The sequence below is a fragment of the Sphaeramia orbicularis genome, chromosome 12, assembly GCF_902148855.1.
Source record: "Sphaeramia orbicularis chromosome 12, fSphaOr1.1, whole genome shotgun sequence".
In the NCBI taxonomy this organism is placed as follows: domain Eukaryota; kingdom Metazoa; phylum Chordata; class Actinopteri; order Kurtiformes; family Apogonidae; genus Sphaeramia; species Sphaeramia orbicularis.
The window spans coordinates 38,606,072-38,631,188 of NC_043968.1; the positions used below are offsets into that span (position 1 = coordinate 38,606,072).

A 25,117-nucleotide genomic window follows, 5' to 3' on the forward strand; every position below is an offset into this window, starting at 1 on the left:
ACAATCAAAGATGTAGGGGTTGATGACTTGTGAAGTGGACTGAGTTGTAAGTTGTTGCATCATAGCTTTTCATCACTGCAGCTCAAAATCTGACATTTCAGACAGATATCATATTTAGTAATAAGATGTACTAACAGTTTTTTATTCATATTATCTCATTTCATTCTACTGAGATAGACACAGGTAACATTAATGTTACTAAACATTGTTGTAAATATTGGATGCAAGAACACAACACAACGAAACACATATCACAGGTCTATGAAACACAGGCTGAAACCAGTGGAGGAATCCAGTTTCTTTTCTCTGTTCTTCCAAGATTAAACATTTACAAATGATACGTATGATGATGCAACTTCCACATTTGTTAATGACACAAATAACACACTTTCTGTGACTGCTATCTCACCAAAGTTCAATTTGAAATATCATATAGTAGAGCAGACGACGGTCAAATTACAGATATTAATATTTTGTCAGTTGCCAGTGATGGTTGATTTACATCTTGTTTAAGGACAAGACTGAGTACAGTTTTTGATGCCTCATATTTTACTTTGTGGAAATAAACTTAGCATCGAACCCAGTCCCCAGAATATTTATCAATTGAAAACCATTCTGCTCTCTCATTTAAATGATGCCACATCTTTGATCTTGGTGCAATTTCCCTGCGGTCTAAAACTTCCCTGTCCTTTCATCTAAGCTGAGGTTCCTGTCTGGAAACAGGTGTTCTCGTTGTTTGATGTTAGCCTGCGGTGGTCCAGCAGGTTTGGAAACATGAAGCAATCGTGACCCCATTCTAAAGACCCACAAAACACTCAACCCCCCACCTCCTCCCTTTCTGAGGAGGCAGCCAGGTGCCAAAAATACATGCAGCTGTGTTGAATAAAACATCTGACACACTGACTCCCTGACTGATGGTGGGACAGAAGGAGCCACCCTGGGGACGGTGAGGTCCGGGACTCAATGCATCTATATACTCAACTCATTACACAAGTTAATGAGAAAGTTTGTGTGAAGCGAGGCTTGGCCCTGACTGCCACCCCAGCTGAGGGAGGGAGCTGTCCAACAGGCCGTGGTGCTGAATCTGACTGCTCATACCTGAGGTCAGGCACAGAGTTAGCTTCTGCTCTCTTGATGAGTGACCTGTACTAGCACATATGAAAGAAGATCTGTCTTGTCTTCTATATATTCTCTCATTTCATATGCATTCAGAGCCAGTGCACACAAGTACACTCAGAATGAAGTGGCTTTTTTGGGGGAAACCCTACACATACTGTCTCAGATGGACGTAGGAGGTAACAGCAGTGCAGTTCCTTCAGAATTAAAATATGGCAAAACAGAGTAATACCCAACAAACTCAATTACCACACAAGTTTTGTTTGTTTTTTTTTTGTTTTTTTATCAGCAGGAGAAAAGTCACATTGATCCCTATCCTGGCATTCAACCAAGACCCAAGAACCAGTGTATTTAAAAACGTATTGATTGGATTTTTAAAAGACTAGTTCAAGAGCTGTGTCACATAACAGAAAGCAATACCTCTTTAAGCATCTGCACAAGCACTAAAAACCTGTTTCATTCTGAAACCAGTCCTGTTTTAATAACATTACAAAAGACATGAGGCTTCAGTATGTGTTAATGTGAAATGTGGTTTTACACTTCAAAATTCAGGATATATTCGAAACCAAATGCTATGCACTATGGGCATACTGACCAAAAGTAGTAAATAGCAAGTTGAAATTTGGCTACGCTACATACATATACACACAGCAAGGTTACAATAGTTTTGGATTTTTAATTACTGTTTAGTTTTATTTAGTTTTGACTTTTTTTCTCTAATTCAGTTAGTTTTAGTTCGTTTTTAGAGCAGGTTTGCTAGTTTTTATTAGTTGTCGTTTTTTCTGAATGCTTAGTTTTAGTTTAGTTTAGCTTAGTTTTAGTATTAGTTTCAGTTTTTTCATGTATTTTATCTTCCTTGCCATCTTATTTAAAGAAATAAGTGAGGTTACCCTGGAGACTTTATTTGGGGGTCAGGTTAGGGCGGCTCTGACTGAGCACAGACACAAACATATGTACAGTATAGCAGGTTGGGGGAGGGTAATGTAGGTGGGGGTGTGATCCATACACAACGTCACTTACATGAAAATGAAACTGAAACTTTCCATACTTTCATCGTTGGCCTCCTGACTTCTATACCTCTCTTATACCGCTGATCTGAGACAAATTTTTCACATGTTCTATCCTATATCAACATTGACAAAGACGAAAACAAAGGGAATTTAATACATAATTCTTATACATTTTGTACATTTTTGTTAGTTTTGTAAGTACACAATACAGTTTCAGTTAGTTATCGTTTTTTCTTTTAATTTGAGTTTTTATTTATCTCAGTTAACAAAAATGTTTTTTCAATTTTAGTTTTCGTCATTTCATTAGTTTTCGTTAACGATAATAACCTTCACACACATATATATAGTACATTTTTGTGGTATGAAATGCTAAAATGAGAAAATTAGCTAGTTAACATGAGACAACAACAAACACTAGCAACTGATATAAAGAACCTCTATATCTAGAGCACAATTTGATGCAGATTTCTATGCAGATCCATCATGTAAATTTCTTTAAAACATCCATTTCCCTCATAATTCTTTCCATAGTGATCCTTTGAACCTGGTTCTCATAAAGACAGAGCATGCATCACTGTCTCCTCAGTAATTATGAAAAGCCCTGATGATAAAATTCAAGAATTTGAGTCACAGTTCACAAATATTATTTCTGTTCTGTTACCAGCAGACTAGTCCATGTCTCAATCATTCAAAAAAGTCTGCAATGATGCCTTAGAGGGACAAAGCTTAAATAAACATCAAAGAAATGTTGGTGAAGCAGGTTGACGTGAAAAACAATCATTTCACCTCCAGGGACAATTTTAAAAGAGGCTTTAAAAGAGTGATATTGTACTCCAGGGAAAGATAGTCCGTTTCTTTATTTTCCTGCTCTAAACAAATTCATTCGGAGCACATCCTGCAAACTCAATGTACCAGACACTGCCCTGGGGCTCTGTGTTTTTCTGGGAATATGCATCCAGAGAATGGATTATGCCCAGAGACTGATGGACAGAGAAACAGGGGAGGAGATAACAAAAAGGAGTGGAGGAGACAGGAGATAGATGGAATGTAAACACAGAGGCAGTTAATATGTAGTGACCGCAAAGCTTCAGATGTAGTCATGACTCAGTGACTGTGTTTACTGTACACAGAGAAAGGCAGTGGGACACAACAGAGGGACAACATCATTTATGAGCTCACCTCAGAGATACAGAGGTCAATCAGCAGCTGGTCATTTGTAGTCAGGACACCAGAGAAACGACCATGGTCTGCCCTCAGAGTACATATTTCCCTGGTATCTGAGCCTGTAGCTTATTTCAGTCACATAAACGGCAAATATTCACATGAACCTACTAAAATAAAGAAACTGCGTGCAGTCAAGTAAGTCACCCTCACCCAAGAGTAACTCAACAGCATGACAGGCAATTTCTGTCATTTAAGCCTTCTCCAAATAAGATTCTTAACATTTCATTCTAATTAATTTTTTCTCTGGTTGACTGGTCAGGAGTGAAAGGACTGATCAGCACAGAGTATCAGGATTTTACCTGCTTAAATTATAACACAATTTGTGTTAGCAAAATTGAAATTCATGTGCACCAATGTGGAACTGAGGCCAATTAAGAAACGGTAACAGGACTTGTCTTTTGCCAGAAATTAATGTGTCAACAGTGATGTAGTTTGTGATGCTCACTGGCTAAATAGTGTCAAGCAGCTCTGGAAAAAAATTAACAGACCTTTGGTATGTATGCATTTAAGTAAAATTATGTTTGTGTTCTTTCTAGAGGTTACCAACAACATTTATGCCAAATTCCAAAGTTATTATTTATTTGAAGAAAATAACTCAATTTGATTTGGGGAAGTGGAAAATGAATCACATTTTCTTTTGTATTGTCCTCTATATGATGAACTGAGAGCCCCTTTGTTTGATGATATGTTTATCCGAAATCCTGATATGTTCTGGAGCACTGATGATGACAAGATGAAATGGTTGTTTAGTTCTAATGTATATAAATTAGCATTATTTGTTTGTAAAGCCTGGAAAAAGCGGCAGATGTGTTTGTTTAAATAGGTCAGTACTTCATTTTGTTCATATCTATGGTGCCTATTATCTGGTGTTTGATTTTTGGTTTCTACTTTTGGTGTCTTATAAGCCCATTTAAGGGCTGGCCATGCTCTTTATGCAAGACACAATAATAAAAACATTCATTCATTCATTCATTCAAAACTGGCCAAAGTAAATGTAGTGTTTTTAGATATGGTTTAGCTAACTTTTGACTTCTAACAACTTATTAGCAGTGAAACGTCAGTCTTTCACAGTTCTGTTTAGTGCTTTATGTTACTTGTCAAAATGAGTAAAAGCCTACACCAAAATATGTCTCACTAATTGACATTCTAGAGGGTTTCACTCTGTTTCATGTTTGTGGCTTTGTGGTTTATATTTAATTAGTAATAGTAATGGTAATACACAGTACATGACAATTATTTCTTCCAAAAGAAGAAGAAAAAAGACGGGCATGTTTTAAAGTATTTCATAGTTGGGTTTTTTTATGTCTGATTTTTGGGCATTTGAGGATCCAAATGTAGGTGTCCTCCTAAAATCTGTGACACGACTCTGCCTTGGATATCAGTGGCCACCAAATATCATATCAGTCTCAGGAGGGACAGACAGATTTCAGGTTGCAGCAGTATCTAGTGGCTGTGATGCCTCATTGCACCTGCGCCTCCCAAATCTGCACAGCAAACATTCCCCTGGTAGTACCTCACATCTAACCATGAACAAGTAGCTGTGTTTCTGCTTTCTTAAAACTACATCCTCTACTGATTTAAAACAGGGATACATTGAAATTTCAATGTGCAGCTGGTGCAGTTACATCTGTCTATGCCTGTCTGATGTTCAGATCCCACAGGGGTTCAACATGGGGTTGGTCAAACGGAGTGAGATGACAGGCTCTGAAGTTATTGATGAAAGTTTCTCATAATCTATGAGCAGGTAAAGAGGTGCTGCAGGGCTTTGTACAGCAAGGATGTCTGTGTGTGTGCTTAAGTGGTGACCTGACGCTAAAGTGGCCTTTTCCTCTGTCACTGAAAGGTTCAGCACCTCAACTCAAGACTTAAATGTGCTGCTGCTGGTTAGTGGTTCGTCAGCCTATATTGTCAAAGGCACTCTAAAGTTTGTATATTGAAAGGACTGTATGTGAAGTCTTAAAAAGAAGCCGTATCCATCCATCAATCCATTTTCTGAAGCACTTAGTCCTTGAGAGGTTTGTGGGGGTCTTGGAGCCTCTCTCAGCTACCAACAGATGTAGATGGGGTCAGTGTATTAGGCAGACATAATAATAATAATATTAATGGATTGGATTTATATAGCGCTTTTCTAGACACCCAAAGTGCTTTACATTATTGACCCAATATTCATTCACTCTCACATTCACACTGTGGTGTGTGGTAAACTACATTTGTAGCCACAGCTGCCCTGGGACAGGCTGACAGAAGCGTGGCAGAAATGGAGGAACAGGGTGTATAAAAAAAAAAAAAAAAAAAAAAAAAAAAAAACAGAGTGTGTAATATTCCAACAGGTGTAAAAGAGACGTGCAATGGCATCATGAGCCTCCTGCGCCCATTCCCAAAAAATTTCAAAGGGTGCGCACGGTATTCCCAGTCGAAAACTAATTTGTGCTTGAGTGGGGTCTTTACGCGGGGTACTGCCCCCCTTGATCAAACACTCTATTAGTCCAACCACTTGCATTTTGACATGGTAATACCCGTGACAAGGTAAGAGAACAATATATTGATAATTAGCACAGCTTTGAAAAAGCCGTGCACCATTTTTTGCCCATGCTTTTTGAAAATTAACCCTTCAAATCACGGGTGCATGGCTTGCTGCCTACTACACCGGGTGGGTTCACCCTGAACGGGAGTTCTTCACAGGCCTGACATATACAGTCATGGAAAAAATTATTAGTCCACCCTTGTTTTCTTCAATTTCTTGTTCATTTTAATGACTGGTACAACTAAAGGTACATTTGTTTGGACAAATATAATGATAACAAAAATAGCTCATAAGAGTTTAATTTCAGAGCTGATATCGAACCATTTTCCATGTTTTCTTGATAATCACTTCAGTTCTTACATCAATAGCTGTACCACTGTACTGCCAAAAACAGTGTTTTTAGGCATTCCATGTTTTCTTTTCTGTCTGTTTTAGTCACATGATACACACAGGAGTTAGTACTTGATTGCATAACAATTGTTTTTGATGGCTTTTGATGGTCTAATAATTTTTTTTCCACGGCTACACAGATGAACATCCATTCACTCTCACATTTATATCTAAGGGCGATTTAGATTAACCAGTTAACCTATCAAGGCTGTTAATGCATGTCTTGGATGGTGGGAGGAAGGTGGAGTACCTGGAGAGAAGCTACACACACACGGAGAATCCATATCCTTCATCATAAATAACAGAAGAGCCAGAAGAGGATATACACCTCCTGGCCACCACAATCTCAACCGAATTTTCATTAGTGAGTTTGCAAGTACTTTTGCAAATTAATTGCTCCGGCAACAAAATGGTGACCAATGCCAAGATGGCCAACACAGACGGACAATACATTCTCACTCTCAAATACTGATGCAGTTGCTCAGTCAAGGCATTACATTTCAATGCCCAGAGTATACATAGTACATCTAGTATAATTTTTCGATGCGTAGGAGGCATCACTTTCCTATTCACTATGTAGCCCTAAATGTATCAGATAATTCTCTCTGATAGTCTGCATGTTGAAAACTGATGCCATAGGGGTCATGACCAAGCAGAAGGATGTGACAACTTTGCCACTCCAACAGTAATTTTAAAATAAAAAAGTCTTTTGTCCAGCAATAGCCTAATACACAAAAATGCCTTATAACTGAACTTCAGTGTGAATAGGTTGACACATAAAATATTTTTGTTCCCCCCAGAGTAGAATTTGTACTTTGTAGCTCATGGAGAGTATCTTCAGCACTGACCGCATGGCTTGTAAATCCTCATTTCTAACTGCTTCCTTTTTTCCCACTCCCCTGAAATCACTGAGCTTCTTCTATTCCTGGGTTACAGTTACCTTTTTAATCTTCTTACACCCCTACTGAAAACTTATATAAAAGGTTTCTACCATTCGAAATGGACATGGTCTCCTTGTTCTGCAGAACACATACGGCAGAAAATAACTGAAACTGGAAATAACTGCAATTATCTCAATGCAATTACAGAGTAGATATCTACAAAAAATAATAAAATAAAGAGCTTGAAAACCAACAAATGGATTTTTTCCCTCACTCTTCTGAACTTAAAGAATACGAAAGTTACATTTGAACACACAAAATGATTAAAAAAAAATAGTAAGAACCAATTCGCCAAAAGTTCTTTGGATGCAGTAAGAAGACAGTTTGTTAGTATTCTTTTAGATAAGCAGGAAGTTCCCATATCTTTCAGGAAGTATTCAACAAAAGCACACCATTAAATATCAACACTGTATGTAACTCAGTGATTTAAGGTGTCACCATTCGAGATTCATGTGAACTTGTATGCTCATTATATTTGTGTTGGAGTCCTTTATGTGTAATGTGAGCAAACATTATTACTACACTAATTATTGTCTCTGTTACCCATATCCATACTAACAGTTCTGAATGCAATGACTTCAATGTAGTGAATACCTCCCTTCTGGCTCCTCTACAGCTGCAACACTATGCTATTGTTAGCTTACAAATCCAGCTAATTCACACATAAATATTTCAAATTAAAGAAAACACACTGGTTGTCACTTCAGAAAATATGGAAAATGAGATTCCATTGATGAAGTTCCCTCCATAAATCAGTTAGTAATGTGTACATGGACTCCTGATGACATATGATGCTTTAGTACAAGAAAATTAAAGCTATATTCAGTGTGGGCACATGTGCACCTCTTCCCACTTCTGTCCTGAGAAAAATAACTCCACTGATTCAACTTTTAATTGGAATACTTGTCCATAATGATGGCAGCCTTTAAGAGTTTGTTTTGCAGTGCACAACGCATACATAATCCACATTTGTAAGAGGCTGCCTCTTCATTAACAACGTTTAAGAGATGAATGTGAGGAAATCTATCATTATCACAACTCGCAATCACCAAACCCTACAGCGGATGCAAACTCATAATCTTTTGCAATTTGCATATGCAATTAGTGTGAACTTCAAGGAAAGGATGTGATAGACAGAACTAAAATGCTTTGCATAGTTGGTCTGATTGATCCCAATTTAGAGAGTAACCATGGATGCCATTATGGGAAGAGTTGTACATTGTATCTCTCAATCCATTTTCAAATAATAGGATCATATAGAATTACAATGACGATTGAAAAGCCTGTCCTACATGTGCCTTCATGGTAAAGACACAGGGTGATATTAAGATATTACAGTAAGATTCTCTTAATAAGCAATAATTAGTAGATAACAATTCCCATTCCCATGTTCCCCTACAAGTGTTAATAATAGAATCATAAACATTGTTAATGTCAGATTATCAGATTTTTGTTGGTAAATATGTTTGTGGTGCTATTAACTCATATTTACTTAAAATGTAACTAGCGTGTTGACCCATGGGGATCCACAAGTTGTAGATGTGGTAGTTTTTATGCTGTTGTGTATTCGTACATGCTGTACCGCATTTGTCCCGCAGTCGCTGCCAAAGGGTTCTGGGTACAGCACCGTGATTGTAAGGCTACTGTATTCCAAAATTAATAATATCTCCCAAAATATTGGTCTTATTTGCTTGAAGTTTTTGCTAATCTGTTCCTTGACCAAAATGCATAAGTATGGCAAACTGCAGCAGTCAGCTCTTTCTGGATTTTGGGTGAATAATCAGACACATATACACGCACGCATGCACACAGAGGCCACTTGGCTTTTATAATATAGATTATGTTGATAACCATCTTTGTAATGGCCGTATCACATTTATTGTATGCACCTTAATATAAAGCCTTTCCATAGGCAGAATCAAAACAGAATATGGTCACCAACTTTGGGGTGACAGCTCTGTAATACAGCACCTTAGAAAACCTCCAGATTTCTGGTGCACACAGCAGTGACCAATACAAACTGACAATCAAGAACATTTTCTGTCCCTGTGGTGCCTTTCATATTTTTTATGGTCACTTTGAAGTTTTTGTCACCATGTTACAAAATGAAATACCACACTGCCAATTCAAAATAATTTAATTTTAAAACAAATGCAGACAATTCTATTTTTGCCCCAGCTGTCATCTTCCTTTCTTTCTCATTTTTTCATCCTCTCCTCAAGGTTATTCATCTGGTGGTGAAGTCAAAATCAATGGCAAGACAGCGCTGAGAGTTAAAGGCTTGCACTGAATCTCTTGCAGTGAATATGGGACGTGAGGGGACAGCCACGTTTCATTATAAATTCAAGGCCAATCTGTTCCCAGGGAGGGAAAGCAGGATGTCAAGGTAATGAGTTAATTTAGGAGATAAGGAACAGCAAATGTAATCTCTGAAATTTCACCAGCAGCCAAATGGCTCCTCAAGCCTGAAGTCCATCCTATCAAACGGGGAAAAGTCACTCATTATCATGACAGTCATAGTTCTTTGTAGAGCAGTAAATAAGGCTAATCATGCTCTCAAAATATGGTACAGCTTACCCGAAGGTTTCACTGTAAAGATCCTATTACACCTTCCAGTGTGAATATTGGACCAGGGGTTCTTAAAAATTCTTCAACTTAAGAGGCAAAGTGCATGAGTCAAACACCTTAAAAGCACACAATCATCTGCTTCTATTGCAAACCCCAGACCAACCAGTATCCCAGCATTATATCAAATTTAAGCAGATGCCTAGTTATTATCCCCTAGTGGGCTGGGTTGGCCGCTTGGCGCCGTGGTAATGAGTGTTTTTTCGTCTGACTGGGTGGACATGTTTTGGAAAAAAGGTCTCTGTCTGCCCCCCAAGAAGCTGGCTGCTGAGAATGAACTCTGAACAGCGTGGACCTCGATGCCTCTGCATTTGCATCATCCTTGGTTGTAGCCCCGAACATGTCAAATTGTCCCATTTTTCAAGGATTAAGAGGTTGGTTGATGGTAGAGTAAACAAGGGGAGTGGAAATTGAGGCCACTTGCTGTTCTGCCTCTGTGTCTACAACAGCAGAGCTCTGGGCATTCACTGGATGTGCCATTATTCAAGCAATTGACTCTAGCTGCGGTGGCTGGTCATTCCCTCATTAAAAACATTTGTGTAGTTGAAGGCTTAATACCATTTTTTTGAGCCGCTATGAGAAAGGGGACCTCTTCAAACTGAGCTGAGACAGTGGGGTGACGTAATGAGGGCAGCTTATGAAGATAACTTCATGGATCACTTTGAATGGTGTACAGCACGTGTCTCCTACAGTGCTAAGAGGAAGAACATGGGGGATGCGGCTGGCATGACAACCTACAATAGGCAGGAGACTTGGTTGCCATGGTGACAAACAAGGATGTTTGCATCACAGGCAAATCTCAGCAGTTGGGAGCAGAGGGTATACATGCCATTCCACTAACAGTAATGGAGAATTGTCAGGGGCAGAGATGAGAAAAGGTGGGGAGGCTAAGAGGAATGCCTTTTTTTTCTTATCACTACACACTCCCTCCCAGTCTGTCACCACAGCAGGTCTGAGCCACTGTACGAGGGGAGTTCCTGTCCAACAGAAAAAGGGGAAGTGGTTCAGCAGTTCAACAGTTAATGCCCTCTCTTCCCTTGCTGTGAGAAAGAAGAATAAAATCGTTTTCACAGTAGGGTCACTTGAAAATATTAATGCTGTTATGCTGATTATGTGCCAGTGCATTTACTCTCTTTAATCCAGCCACAGTGAATTTAATGAGCATGCAATGACCTTGATTGGTAGCACAACAACAGCAATGTGAATCACTTAAACTGTTCTCCTTAGTCCAATATCCTTTCAGTAAACAGGGAAAAGGAAAAAGAAAGAAGTAGCATATCTTTGACAATTATTCAAGCTTTCTACCACAAGTACTTATTATTGTGAGACATTTTGAATCCACCAAGGTCATGTGTGCCATGGACAGGGAGGGGCAGGGTGACACTGATTTTAATTGCTTTTTTTATCTCATCATACCACTGTATCTTGCACACACTGCTGGGTGTTGTGTTGCTTTATGAGTCATGTATCTTCCAAGGGCGCCCAGAAGCAGTAGATGAACTGTAACGCAGCCAAGAGGCAACCAACTTGGGCATAGTTTGCACTGTTTTCCCCTGATGATGCAGACATATTTTGGGACACCATCATGATGTTAGGAATGGTATTTAGAGCAGGAATAGAGTGCAGGGATTACTTGAATTTCTAGTCGCTCAAATAAAATAAGGCATCTCAAATTTCCCGTAAGTCCATGATATAAAATAAAGCATTATTATACGATTGGAGACTATCCACACCGTGTATAGTAGGCTACCAGTTCACACACAACACAGCGGATGGTGTTACAGTACAATGGGAAATCAAGTTTCACATCTCACTGAACAGTAAATATACTACTCTTATTTATTTTCTTATTAACCCATTGTATGCTGTGTGAAAACATGGGTAAAACAGCATTGTCTGATTAGGTTGCAAACCCATAAAATGCACTTCAGACACAAAGACAAGCAAAATATATTACAGAACGATCTAGTTACAGTTTTACTTCTAGTTTTGTTTAGTTGTTGTCATTCTAACGTGATGCTTTGGAAATATAAGGTCAACATATGAATGGGTGTACTATACTATCTGGAAAAAAAAAAAAAAAAAAGAGTCACTTCCTGGAGTCAACTGAACAAATGTCTCAAAGCTTTCCACTGAATCACTGCAGCGATTAATATGTTTCAAATGCCAATATGTTGTTTAACCCAAACTGATGCAGTGAGCAGCTTCTCATGCCCCATGCATTAATAAAACCTGGAAGGAGAGTTATGAACAATCATATTTGAAAAGAAATGTGGCTGAAAAATTGTGACCAGAGCTAAAAGTTTGGCGCACATTGCAAAAAAAAAAAAAAAAAAAAACTTCAAAGGACGGGGACTAAATAACTGTGTATCCTTAAGAAAAAAAACACTTCTTACTGAGCCTCACTGGATAAAATGATGAGTGTTTGATAGAGAGCATAAAGACTGAATTGTGTTTCAGTGGAAAAAGGTCACGTGGTCTGATGAATCCAGGTTGACCCCGTTTCAAAGAGATTGACATATTTCAGTGAGATGAGAGGCAGATGAAAGGATTACCCATCATGCTGAGTGCCTACAGTACAAGCCTATGGTGGCAGTGTTATAATCTGGGTTTGAGTTATTTGGTCAGGCAGTGTATTAGGCAGCGAGCTGTGCACCTGTGATTTGCTTGCTCAGCTGTGCTAATAATCAATATATTTTTATCAATATACATAACTTCCATACAAGACATGCCAATTGGTTGCATCTGCCAATGATCTGTACTGGACGTGGTCAGTTCTCTTTGAGGTTCAGGGGGTCTCAGCTACGGAAGAGTTCTATTCAAATCACATCTCAGTCTACCTCACTTAGTTTAAGTATAGGCTTAGGACAAATCTGAGTCAATAAATTTAAATATTCCTCATACACACACTGTCCCACCCTTAAACACACATACACATACTCATTTTCTTTTATTCTTTGTATTTCTGCTATACTTTGCATATTATTGTTTTATTCTTATTGTCTTTTTTTAAGCTAATGCTGTAATGAGGTCAGATTAATTTTATAAACCCCACAGGGTTTTCAGATCTCACCTGCACAATTTGTTTCTTTGTTTGTCCTAATGTTTGATTTGTTGTGATGCAAAAAAAAAAAAATCTTTTTTAAATATTGTTCTCTTACCTTGTCACGGGTATTACTATGTCAAAATGCAAGTGGTTGGACCATTAGAGTGTTTCTCAATGGGGTCAGTATCCTGCGTAAAGACCCTCGTGTTTTGTTTTGCTTTTTTTTTTTTTTACACACCCTATTCCTCCTGTTTCTGCCTAATACACTGTGGTCAGGTCAAAATTCACAAACGTCACGCATCCAAAAAATAAGGTTAGCTTACTACCTGAATGACCAACTTTGGATGTGATGAGAGTGATTCAGGGAGCATTAGAATGGCATTAGAATATCAAAACAAAGCAACAACATTGCCACAATGCATACTGTAATAAAAACTCATGCTGAAAAATAAAAAGGTGGACCAACTAATTAGTGTGTGACATTTTTGGCATGGCAGTGTATTTATTCACCAAATTTGACAACCAAGAGCAAATTATGTACATAGAGTTTTGGCAACACATGCACAGTGACTGCAAATTCCATGTCCATATATACCATGCATATTCATAGAAATATCAAAATCAGGGAGTAGTGTATGAATAACAAACACTGTTACAAGCAATAATAACACAAGAAAATGTCTTAAGTATTTAATCTATCGGAATAACAACACTGGTCTACAATTTTTTAGAGATGATTTGCTTCAGAGATTAAATGTGCTAAATGTTACGTATTTTAATAAGATTAATTGGAAAATAAATGACAAAAGTGCCAGTTTGCTGATGTTTTCAAGGTATATGATTAAGTGTTATTACACGTATATATTGGTTTATGTACATTTATATAATAGTTTTATAAATCTTCCACTAAATAGAACCTGTAAAGTGAATGTATTCTAATGTGCAGACAGTGTTTTGAAGTAGATCTTGTAGCTCTGAGACAAATATTCCTTTTGAGTCAAACCCATTCTCTCGTTAATTCTTGAATTTCACATTTTGACCCAAGGCTGTATCTTGGAAAGTTCAGCCAACCAGCATTTTTGACTTGATTTTTCTTTATCAGTGACTCTCATGTGGTAAAATTTCATTACTTTTATTCTGGAAGCATTTTCCTTGTAGACCAGTGTAATCTAGCAAAACACATTACAAATTACATTTATGGGCATACATTCTGTAGTAAAACACAGTTTGCAAATAATACGTCCAGCATTGGTGAGAATATTGTACAACACCATACATCTGTTTTCCCTTCTGCAGACTTATAGGCCTAACTGAATTATTTTGGTCAAACTGATGTATTTGTCATCTGTTATGATGATGTCAGAATTCTCTGCATTGGCTTTGTTTTTGTTTTTTTAATGGCAATTATTTTAGAACTTCAAGGCCATGGTAGGTGGATAGATAATGGACACTAGTAATTTGGATTCTTGGCTCATCACCATCTCGGAACTTACACTGTCAATACAGAGTGGCCAAGTCAGTAGGGGACCAGAGTTACAGCGACACAAGTAATCTAATGATTTCAGACAAAACATGAACAGGCCAAAAAGACAGTTACACAAAGAACAGCCGTTGCGTAGGTCATTACCAACATTACCCTGGAGATTAGGTAGCACTGCAACATTCACTGTTTTCTAATACACTCAGACCCTGCCTACTGTGGGAGCATTTCAATCAGGTGCATTATAGGGAGCCCCCACGTTATTTTACAATGTTTCACATCAGTGCTGCAATAAAAGAATGGCCTTTTTAAAAATGTCGTATTACATTCATGAAAGATTGAAAATGTCCTCTTTTTTTATACGTACCCTTCAGTAATAATTAATCTCCTCTTTCATTGGATAAAGGAGGTGTTTCACTCTCAATGTAGAGGCAAGGCTGGGGGTTGGACGACTGACATGGAGCACAAAGGGCGAGGCTTGTGTCCCTTAGCAGTCCCACACACCCAGATAGTATTAATCTCTAATAACTTCCCCACAAAGCGCCTTCGGGCAGTAGCAGGAAAAATGCTGCAGGAGGATGATGCGTTTTACTAGCGGTAAGTATGAATCAGGATATTAAAAAAATGTAGGAGGGCAGAAGCAATTTCCTCCTAAAGGAGATTTTAAAATTACAGCTACCGTAAAATTATTTTCTTGCTCAAATATCGCAATGAAACACCTCCCCATCACCACTACTAAACATTACCTTAGGTATCTGTGGGAAACAGAAGTATTTGACAGTCATGACAAAGCCTTTTTAAACACACTTTCATGACAAGGAAGAGATGGATATTTACAAAAAGACGGATTACCACAATGAAAGACATCCTGTAGTGCTGGTCTTTGACAGAAAAGACAAATCTAACATAGATTCACTTTTACGAATCTGAAACTATTCACTTTATGCATTTATTGTCATGCATTGATTTTGAGTTTTCAAACACAGACACATATCCAACATAGTCACGTCTTTTTATTGCCTTCATTAGACATTGTTCAGGCTTTGGCACTAATCTTTTCTGACTCACTGCAAATTTATGCCTGTTGTTTTGACCATGGGGCAACTGATAAATATCAATTTAAATGCAGTGGCATACAGCTGGAAGAATGGGTTTTTGTCATAAAGCAAACGATGTTTTGGATTGTCTGCTCAAGCGAGGAAACTTACACACTTTGTTGTGATGGGTGGTCCTATTGTTATATTCAGATGTGTTATAATATATGCATGATTAAATAAGTAGTGTGATGGAGTTTGATGACAATGCAAATGATCTTCTAAGATTTTAGAAACATTTTTGGTGCTTTACTTACTAAAGCAGGGGTGTTAAACTCATTTTAGTTCAGGGGCCACACACAGCCTAATATGATATAAAGTGGGCCAGACCAGGCAAATAATAGAACTCATAGTATAAGAACTTGGAAATAATGTCAACTCTAAAGTTTTCTCTGTTTTTAAGTGAAAAAAGTCAAATTCCATAATGAAAATGTTTACATCTATGAACTGTAACATGAACAAATATGAACAACCTGAAAATTATTTTTAAAAAAACATGCAATTTTAACAATGTTGCACCTAGTTTATCATTTATACATCACAACTTACAGATCACAGCGGCTCTACAAATACACAAAATATTTAATAACAGGCAGCATATTGTTAAAATTAGACATACTACTCTTAAAACATTTCAGGATGTTCATATTTGTTCAGGTTATTCAATTTTTTTCTAAAAGGCTAGTCTGTAAATGGAAACATTTTTGTGTAATTTGACTTTTTTAAAACTAAAACAAAGACAAAAATTTGCAGTTTTCATTATTTATAGGTTATTATGATAGTATTTTACTGGTCTGACACACTTTAGATTAAACTGACCTAAAATGATTTTAACATCCTCGATTGTTAAAATCTTCAGTGTAATTTTTGCATTTCATAAATTCATCCTATGGGCCAGATTGGACACTTTGGCGGGCTGGATTTGGCCCCAGGCCACATGTTTGACATCTGTGTACTAAAGTAATTAAAACATGTGCTCACCTTTCTTCCTTTTAATTGTTTTAACTTATGTCTTTCTACTACCAACAACTAACAATGAATTGTGACCCATCAGCAACAAATCTATGAAGGGACAGCTTGTTGCACAATGTTTCCCTGCTCACCTTTATGTAGTACAAAATGATAACATCTGCAGCTTATATATACAAGTGTCTTTGTTATGCTGTGCCATTTGATTGTGCGTGCATGTGTGTGTGTGTGTGTGTGTGTGTGTGTGTGTGTGTGTGTGTGTGTGTGCATGTGTGTGTGTGGATTGATCATGTAATCTGAGTCTTATCTCAGTAGGTTTACAGAGATCAAGCAGTCCTAAGTTCTACACACCCTGTCAAACACCGAGCTTCCAATCAGGACCGGATCAGACCAAGCTAATAAGCCTATCAGTGTCAGGCCTGTAAGACAAAGCTAATACCAGCTCTCCAATTAGTGAATTATTACAGTATGCATGACTTCTAGTATCTTTTTTCAAGCAAAGTGAAAGATTCAAGTTGTGTAAATGCGAAAGTGGTTTTAATAGGACAGGAGTTTTCCTTTTGTGTTCTGATAATACATTCACTTGACAATTCATTAACTTAAAGAACTACCTACAGTGTAATTTTATTATTTTTTAAATGGTTTCCAAAAGGGTTGTTTAACTTTAACGCAGTGTCTGGTAATCTCAGGACACTGAAAGCGAAAGAAAACATAGTCTAACTAGTGCCCTCTGAAAAAAGGATGATTAAAAATATGTCAGCTTAGATGGAATGAGTGCATTGACTGCCATGTGAATTAACTGGGGAAAATAATAAGCTTTCCTTAATTAATTTGTGTTTTTAATTAAATCAGATTTAGATTATAAAGTAATCAGTGGAATTCCAACTTTTTTCACTATGGAAAGGAAAACAAACTCTACTTTTATAATGCCCTTCAGTGAAAAGAGGGGTTTGAGTCAGATTTAGTCATGAGACAGATAAAATACATAGAGCTAGTATAGAGAACGTACAGGAATAGTTCATTTATACATTTTAACATTCAATATTTTGTTCCGAAAGAAGAAACAAAGTGAATCATCATTCAGAGTGAAAAATGATCAGTGTTGTAAGTTTATTTAGCTGGATGTCATACTTCTCTAAATTTGAGAAATGGTGCATACATTAGCTGAATTGTTGTTTCATACAGACAGCTTCTTCCACAGCTTTGTATAACACAAATGTTAGCTTCAGATTTTCTTGTGATCAGACAAATAGAACTGAGGAAAGACGTGTTTTTTTTGTTTTGTTTTGTTTTGTTTTTACCTGTTGATGGGTTTGGCTGTAGCTTCAGTCTTCATCAGAGCTGTCAACCACTTCCTGGTGTGACTACTTGTTTGATCACAAAAAAATCTCAAACATTTGGAATGGAAGACATGACGAACGTAATCAGTCTTTTATAAAATACACTATACCGCTGGGTATTTATAGTCATTTCAAGGTCGTTTGGATCATACAATAGATTGAGCTCTTAAACTTGGCTCACTATTGTTTTTTATACAAGGTTTAACGCATCAATGTATCTGCCTTCTGGTAGCAGTGGTATAGTGATTGACTGGAATGCAGTAGACTGGAATGTACTCTCACTTAATTAACATGATCTGTTGCTGCTGTGTGAAAATTATCACCTATCCAGTTTATTTGATGTAGCTACAGCACTATACCAGTTAGTACTGCTTCTGATTAGGACGATGATACACAAATAGGGCTGTGTATTGGCAAGAATCTGGCGATACAATACAAATCACAATACTAGGATCATGATACGATATATCACGATATATCATGATACTGTTAAAAAGGCGATGTTTAGTTTGTTTCTTTTTTTTAAATGATTATTTCCTTGAAGAATTGAATTACACCAGAAATCTGCACAAATACTAAACACATTTTTATTTGATCCCAACAGAATCTAATGTTATATCACAAAATGTTCCTGTGTTCAAACTGAAATTATATTTTACAGACATTACACTTTAAGATCCTGTTCAAATGTTCATATTCTATTAGTTCACAACTAACATCAGAACATTATTTTAGTTCAATCCCAACAAAGGAACTGCCATTATTTAATAAAAGAGAGTTAAATAGTAATAAATAAAATCTAAACAAAAAAGAAAAACTAAAATGAACCTCCACAATATCTGCATCTGAATACCTAAAAATATTGATACAGTACTTTTTAATATTGATAAAATATTTGTGAAATGAAATATCTCGATATATTGCAGAACCAATATTTTCTTACACCCCTATACACAAAATGACAAATGGACACTGAAAATAATCATAGTTCAAAGAGTTGATCAACTGGTATGATCTAAGAAACATCCTGAATTTTAACATGGGAATCAGTCAGTTTCTATACACACATCCATCCTCACTATAGTCCACAAGCAGCCACATAAGACCACATCATGATACAGATGTTATGTGAATCCTCCATTTTGTATTGCTATTCAAAGCATAAACCACTGCCCACCTCATTCTCTTAACCATCTTAATCATGTACTTTTCATGTACTTTTTCTTCACTTTTCCCCAGCTTCCAATAAACTAATCTAAAACTGAGAGCCTTCTTCCAAATAAAATGTAATTCTGCCACTTTATCCTGATGCCCAGTGGCTTTTTGAAAGTTCAATCATGATAACTCAACCCAGACAAAAGGTTAGTGCTGCTCACTTGGGACTATGGGCTTATATATCTCATTAATAGCTCTTTAACAAGCAAGATAAAACATGGCAGCACCTCTAGCGACAGCCGAGTGGCCACTTGATTAGTTTGGTAGTCAGCATTGTTCAAGCCCCCAGCCAATTTAGAGTAAATAAGATCAAATGTGTTGCACTTTTAAAGCCAGGAAGAAAACAGTTCAAAAAATGACACCGGTGCTTTTGTGTAAAACCTCAAATCTCACAATTTCAAAAAGTGGCACTCACATTGGGTTCGGTGTACATGGACCCTGAGAATGTGAAAAAAGACCCCGACTGTGTTTCAAAAAACCACTTCTAAACAACAGTCCACGCTGCCTGCATCCATCAGTGCAGACACAGCCTCAGCATGTCTGATTCAGTTAGTGCTTATGAAATGGAGCATCTGCAGAAGCTCCCAGAGAGTATGTAAACATAAGCTCTGCCTTGGGAAATGAGCTGAGGGGTCATTTAGATTTGGGTGGGGAAAGCATGGAGTGCTGCCTCGCTCTGACTCTCTCAGTCACCTGGTAACAGTCTGACACATGGGAGGCTTCCCGGCTAATGTATTCCAAGCACTAGGCTTAACAGCTACACCTGAGCAGCCCTGCCCCGCTGCCCCCTCCCCCCTCCCTTTTCTCTCCCATTACATTGGCTGGACCTGCCTCCTGAGATATTAGGTAATCTGAAGGCAGGCAAGAGGTGATAGGCCAGCTGTCTTTTAACGATGCCTTATTTGTCAGCGAAGCCACACTACGATCACCACGGATATGCTTGACATGTTTGCAGAGAGCCAGGAGCCATCCATTCCACGTGCAATGTGCAGTAACCAATCGGTACCCTATCAGTGAACCTGTGGGTGGTGATAAGCCTACTCTATAGCAAAGGGAGTTCCCACCAATCACAACAACTGCAAAGATACTGTTAACATAACTGGATATGAGAAGTCGAGAGGCTTTTCAACAGTGTCTGCTCACTGTATGGAGTCCTGGGATTTTCATTATCAGCGGGGGGTAACAGATTATCATCACAAGGTACAGTCAGGAACAAAAGCATGCAGGAGAAAAGTCACAGACACACAAGGATGTCTTGTTCCCTATTCAAATGGCATTACAGCTCATTTCCGAATCAATAGCTTGCCTCTTTCCTCCCTTCCCAAGATAAACCCATCACAACTGAAGGATGGAGGAGGGAGGACAAAAAAAGACAGGGCACCAGAGCAACAGCCGACCAATTTTATCTGATGAAGAGAGGTGAACACACGGAGGGATTAGCTTCCATGGGATGAAAGCAGCTGCTCGTCTTCCATCTCCATTCTCCTCCCCTCCTCTCCTCATCTCTTCATCCGCCCACACATCCACACCGTGGTCTCCCCTCGCAACCAGAGACATGCTATATCTTTACAGCTATTCTATCGCCAGCAGCGCTCCACCCCTGTACCTGTAGTTTTCCAGCAAGCAAGCACAAAAATCTTTGTGAGCACATGGGAATGAAAGACAAAAACAGGCGCCAAAAATGGTGTCACATTGATCAGAGTTGTAGCTGTGTACTTCTCCTGTGGCACATCCAAAGCACCCACATTTCCTGATTATGTCACCTAGACAGCAATACATCAACACACATTTGCGCTGCCACAATGCCAAACTCACAAGCTGTAAAGCGATGCCCATTTCTTTGTAACTTCTAGGTTGACCCAAAGATGAAATGTGCGCTCTTACCTGGCAACAGCAGCACAACTTCAGCTCCAAATCTGCACGCCCCGACGAGAAGGTGCACTCATATACAGTAGGAGGAAGAAGTGTATGAGTGAGTCTGTGTGGGTTTTTTGTAAGTGTGAGGCTCAGAGTGAAAGGGAGACAGTGAGAGAGTAAAAAAAGAGAGGGAGGGAAAGTGAGAGGTGGAGCCTGGTTTGGAAGAGAAAGGGAGGAGGAGAGAACGAGGGCTGGATGATGACTGTCTGCCGTCTATGTAGCCAGTCTTGTGGGAGCAGTGTGAATGGCGCTAGATGATATCCTGTTCAAACACATACACCGAATGCACCCTGTGCGAGTCTGGGAGGAAGGAGCCCCAGGGCAGAGAGAGGGAGGAGGAGAATGAGGAGGAGATATGAGAGAGGCAGAAGAGACTCTGGGCTGTTTAAAGCAGGATCGTCACACAGCAGTTCCTAGGAATCCCTCCAGTAAGAGGGGCACTGCATCACAGAGACCTTGGCTCTGATTGGCTGAGTACTGGGGAGACGCCAAGGATGGTGGGCAACAATGTGTAACCCAAGATGACCCTTTCAACAAATATTAACATGCCTTGCTCTGTGTTTTTCAGCTCCTGGGTACCTATCACCTTCAAGGACAATGCAAAAAAAACAATCCCCTAGCTAAGGTTCCTGGGATTCTGTGTGTATGTGTGTGAGTCAGGGGAAGGTGTCTCTTAGGTTTGTAGTGTAATGAGTGTATGACCTGCCCTTGCACATGAGCAAAAACAAAAACACAAAGCTCATGCTCACACACATAGTGCACACTATACAAGAAATTGTCCTTGATTTCCCTCGGGGAAGGTTGATCTTGTTGACAGAGGAAAAAATAATCCCACACAGACACCTACAAAGACAATCATTCATTAGAGTGATTGAATATTGGTCATACTGACTCAAATGTATGAGGTGATTGTTGAATTTCGAAACAATGGAAGTAGTAATAACTTGCATTTTAAGTATATACTATGAGAGGCCATATGGGATATAATTCAGAATTAGCATTCACACACGCATGTGAAATGCACTCACACACACGTGAAAATGCACACACACATGTGAAATGCATTCACACACATATGTGAAAATGCACACACACACGTGAAAATGCTCACACACACATGAAATGCATTCACACATACAGACATGTGAAAATGCACACACTCGTGAAAATGCACACACACATGAAAATGCACACACACGTGAAATGCACACACACACACACTTGAAAACGCACACACACGTGAAAATGCACACACACACACACACACATGGAAACACATACACACACATATAGCGGTCGGACATTGTTGCTTTACTATTCCTCTAACTCCATGCTCAGCCATAGGTGATAGTATGGATCCAAGTTAATATTCCAAGAACAACCGGCTTCCGCTACTCGCCTCGGAGAACCTCCGGGTGGCCAGTTCCTTCACACTGCAGGTTTGAGTTTGAGGCCGGGAGGACCTCTAATGGAGGGGTTTTCCCCACCCTTCCTCTGCGTCTTTTCCACGCCAGAGCCGTCGCAAGCGAGACCAAGACGCCCAGTGTTCCCCAGGGGTTCGCAAGATGGAGCCGCTTGCACTTCCGTGTACTCCCGGTCCTGCTCTGAAAAATCGATCTCATCCACTATTAATCGATTACGCAAAATTAAAACAAAATCGATCTAAGATTGATCAAATCAATTTTTTTACCCAGCCCTACACCTGGCATTAAACTAACTCTTATAATTGAGTTAGTTATAAGAGCTAGTTTAGGCTATTAGCATTAGTGAGATCGAGTAGCTAGCGAACTTAAGGGTGTTAGCAGTAAAGCTACGTTAGCATTTAATTAGCTATATGGAATAAGCATCATATGGTTAATTGACAACGTAGCCGACAACACACACACAATTTCGCTTTAAAGTTACATATATACAGGTAACGTTATATAAGCTAACGTTTAGCGCTAGTACTAGTAGCTAACGTTAGTTAATGATGCTAGCCTCCACTAAGCTGTATTGTTCATTATTTGAGATCCAACTTACCATATCAACTCCAGTCATCTACTACTCTTTTCGTCGGAGGAAAGCGGTATTTCATATGTGTATGTGTGCGTTTTCACATGTGTGTGAATGCATTTCATATGTGTATGTATGCATTTTCACATGTGTGAATGAATTTCATATGTGTATGTGTGCATTTTCACGTGTGTGTGAATGCATTTCATATGTGTATGTGTGCATTTTCATGTGTGTAAATGCATTTCATATGTGTGTGTGTGCATTTTCACATGTGTGCGTGAATGAATTTCATATGCGTGTGTGAATGGTAATTCTGAATTATGTCCCATACAGCCCCTCATAATATACACTACTTTCAATTCTGTTACCTAGACATTATGAGAAAACAACATAATAGTTTTGGGATCACTAAAAAGTAATGTTTAATGCAATGCAGCATGCTCTTATGTGAAAAAGTTTCTCTGGGTTCAGAAATAGGACGTAATGTAACTATAGTGGAGCGGAGAGGACTTTTCTCTTACAACATGAGTCATGGATTATCTATCACAGGTTGAATTTCTATAGCGCTTTTCAAGGACCTCAAAGCCCTTTACATTTTTTTCCACATTGCAGTTACCTGTTTTCAGGTCAACTTTTCCACGCCAGCCCGGTTTTAAGTGCAAAGGCCCATTGTTAGCCTCATCATATTATAGAATAATAAATGTGGCTATAGCGTAACTAACAACAGGTGACATTCTGGACTCCAAGCCTGACATTCAGGATGTATTGATGTTGCTGTACAATACAATCATCATTTTGACAGGGTTTATGCAGACAGTGTAGCTGTGGTAGCCAGTTCTCAGGAGATGGTGTTTTGTTTTGTTTTTTTTTATACCACAGCTCTCTTCTGTCTTGTGTGGTAAAGGTTTCATTTTACAATTATCTCTTTTCTCTTGCCTTTTAGCCAAACAGGACTGTACTTGTTTGATTACTGCTCCAAAATGCCTCTTGTGTTGTCTTTGGTCATTTCAGAACCAATGAAATGAACAGTTCCTTTGCACTCCTGCATCATTTTCAGTTTCAGCGCTTTATCAGAGCTCTGTCCATGGTTCTGATAGCTTTCCTTTAGACCTTGGTACTTTCCCAAAACAAGAATTTAAACCACAAACAACAAACAAGAAAAGCACTCGGAGAGTGAAGACCTCCGCCAAGACAGATCTGTCCCCCCACCCCCGATCAACACCAAAATTTAATTATTTTTTCCTTGTGCCAGTATCAACATTTCCTGAAAATGTCATGAAAATCCATCCATAGCTTTTTGAGTTATCTTGCTAACAAACAAACAAACATGCACACACGCAAACACACAAAGAAAAGCGATCACAATACCTCCTGGCAGAGGTAAAAACTACTTGTTCTTGAATGGCATGTCCAAAAGATTGAAGAGAACTTAGGAATTTACTTCTTACCTATGAAAAAATCTTGAGAAAATCACCATAGATGATGACGCTAACATGTAATATCACATGAGAGGGAGTGCTGTTGTTCTGAGTAAATAAACACTACCATGCAATATTCAGTACAACTGCACAACCTTGTGTGTGATATTTCTATTTTACACAGGTTTAAGAGCACCATTTTTTGGTTTATAGTAACACATGAACAGAGGTTTTTCAATCGAGATCATTTATTCAGCTCTGTCAACAGAAATAATTCCACTACCGGCCTGGCATTGGACTGTTGCCATGTAAAATATGAGCATTTTCCTACACAACCTTACTGGTAGAGGTGTGGAAATTTCAGTTCTAAAATACATGGTTATGCAGAGTTCTGCATTAATGCAGTAAATCAATAACCGAGAATATGCAGCATACATAAAAATGATACAAGGTAGTATACTATTCAGTATACTGACACTCATTGATTTTTTAGCCTTAGACTGAACAATAAAGTTGTAAAGTAAAATTCTTATATTTCATTCAAGGTATTGAGAATGTTGCTCAGGCAAGGTAACAGATAGACACCACATCTCTTACCACAATAATTGACTTTGTCATCTGCCTGCAGCACTGCTTCATCTCATGGTCATATTATGTTATGTCAATGTCATCCATTTACTCCACCAAGTTCTCTGTATTTACCAGTTATTTTTTAAGTATTTTTTTCCTTGTGAGGTGGGCGTTCAGTGTAGAGTTACAACACTGCAGATAGAATCTGAGCAGAATCAAAGTATGAGCAGGCCAGTTTTT

General features: G+C 38.5%; 1 protein-coding gene across 2 annotated transcripts in view; it reads right to left on the bottom strand.

Annotated features, from left to right (window-relative positions):
• The window catches only part of syt1a (synaptotagmin Ia), a 218,795-nt gene extending 197,614 nt beyond the window's left edge, over positions 1 to 21,181 (bottom strand). The window contains exon 1 of one of the 2 annotated variants that reach the window (XM_030150191.1): positions 20,859 to 21,181. The gene's annotated coding sequence lies outside the window, so the exon portion shown is untranslated. The remainder of the gene's footprint in view (positions 1 to 20,858) is intronic. The other variant, XM_030150192.1, reaches the window with a different exon arrangement.
• Between the last annotated feature and the right edge of the window lie 3,936 nt (positions 21,182 to 25,117).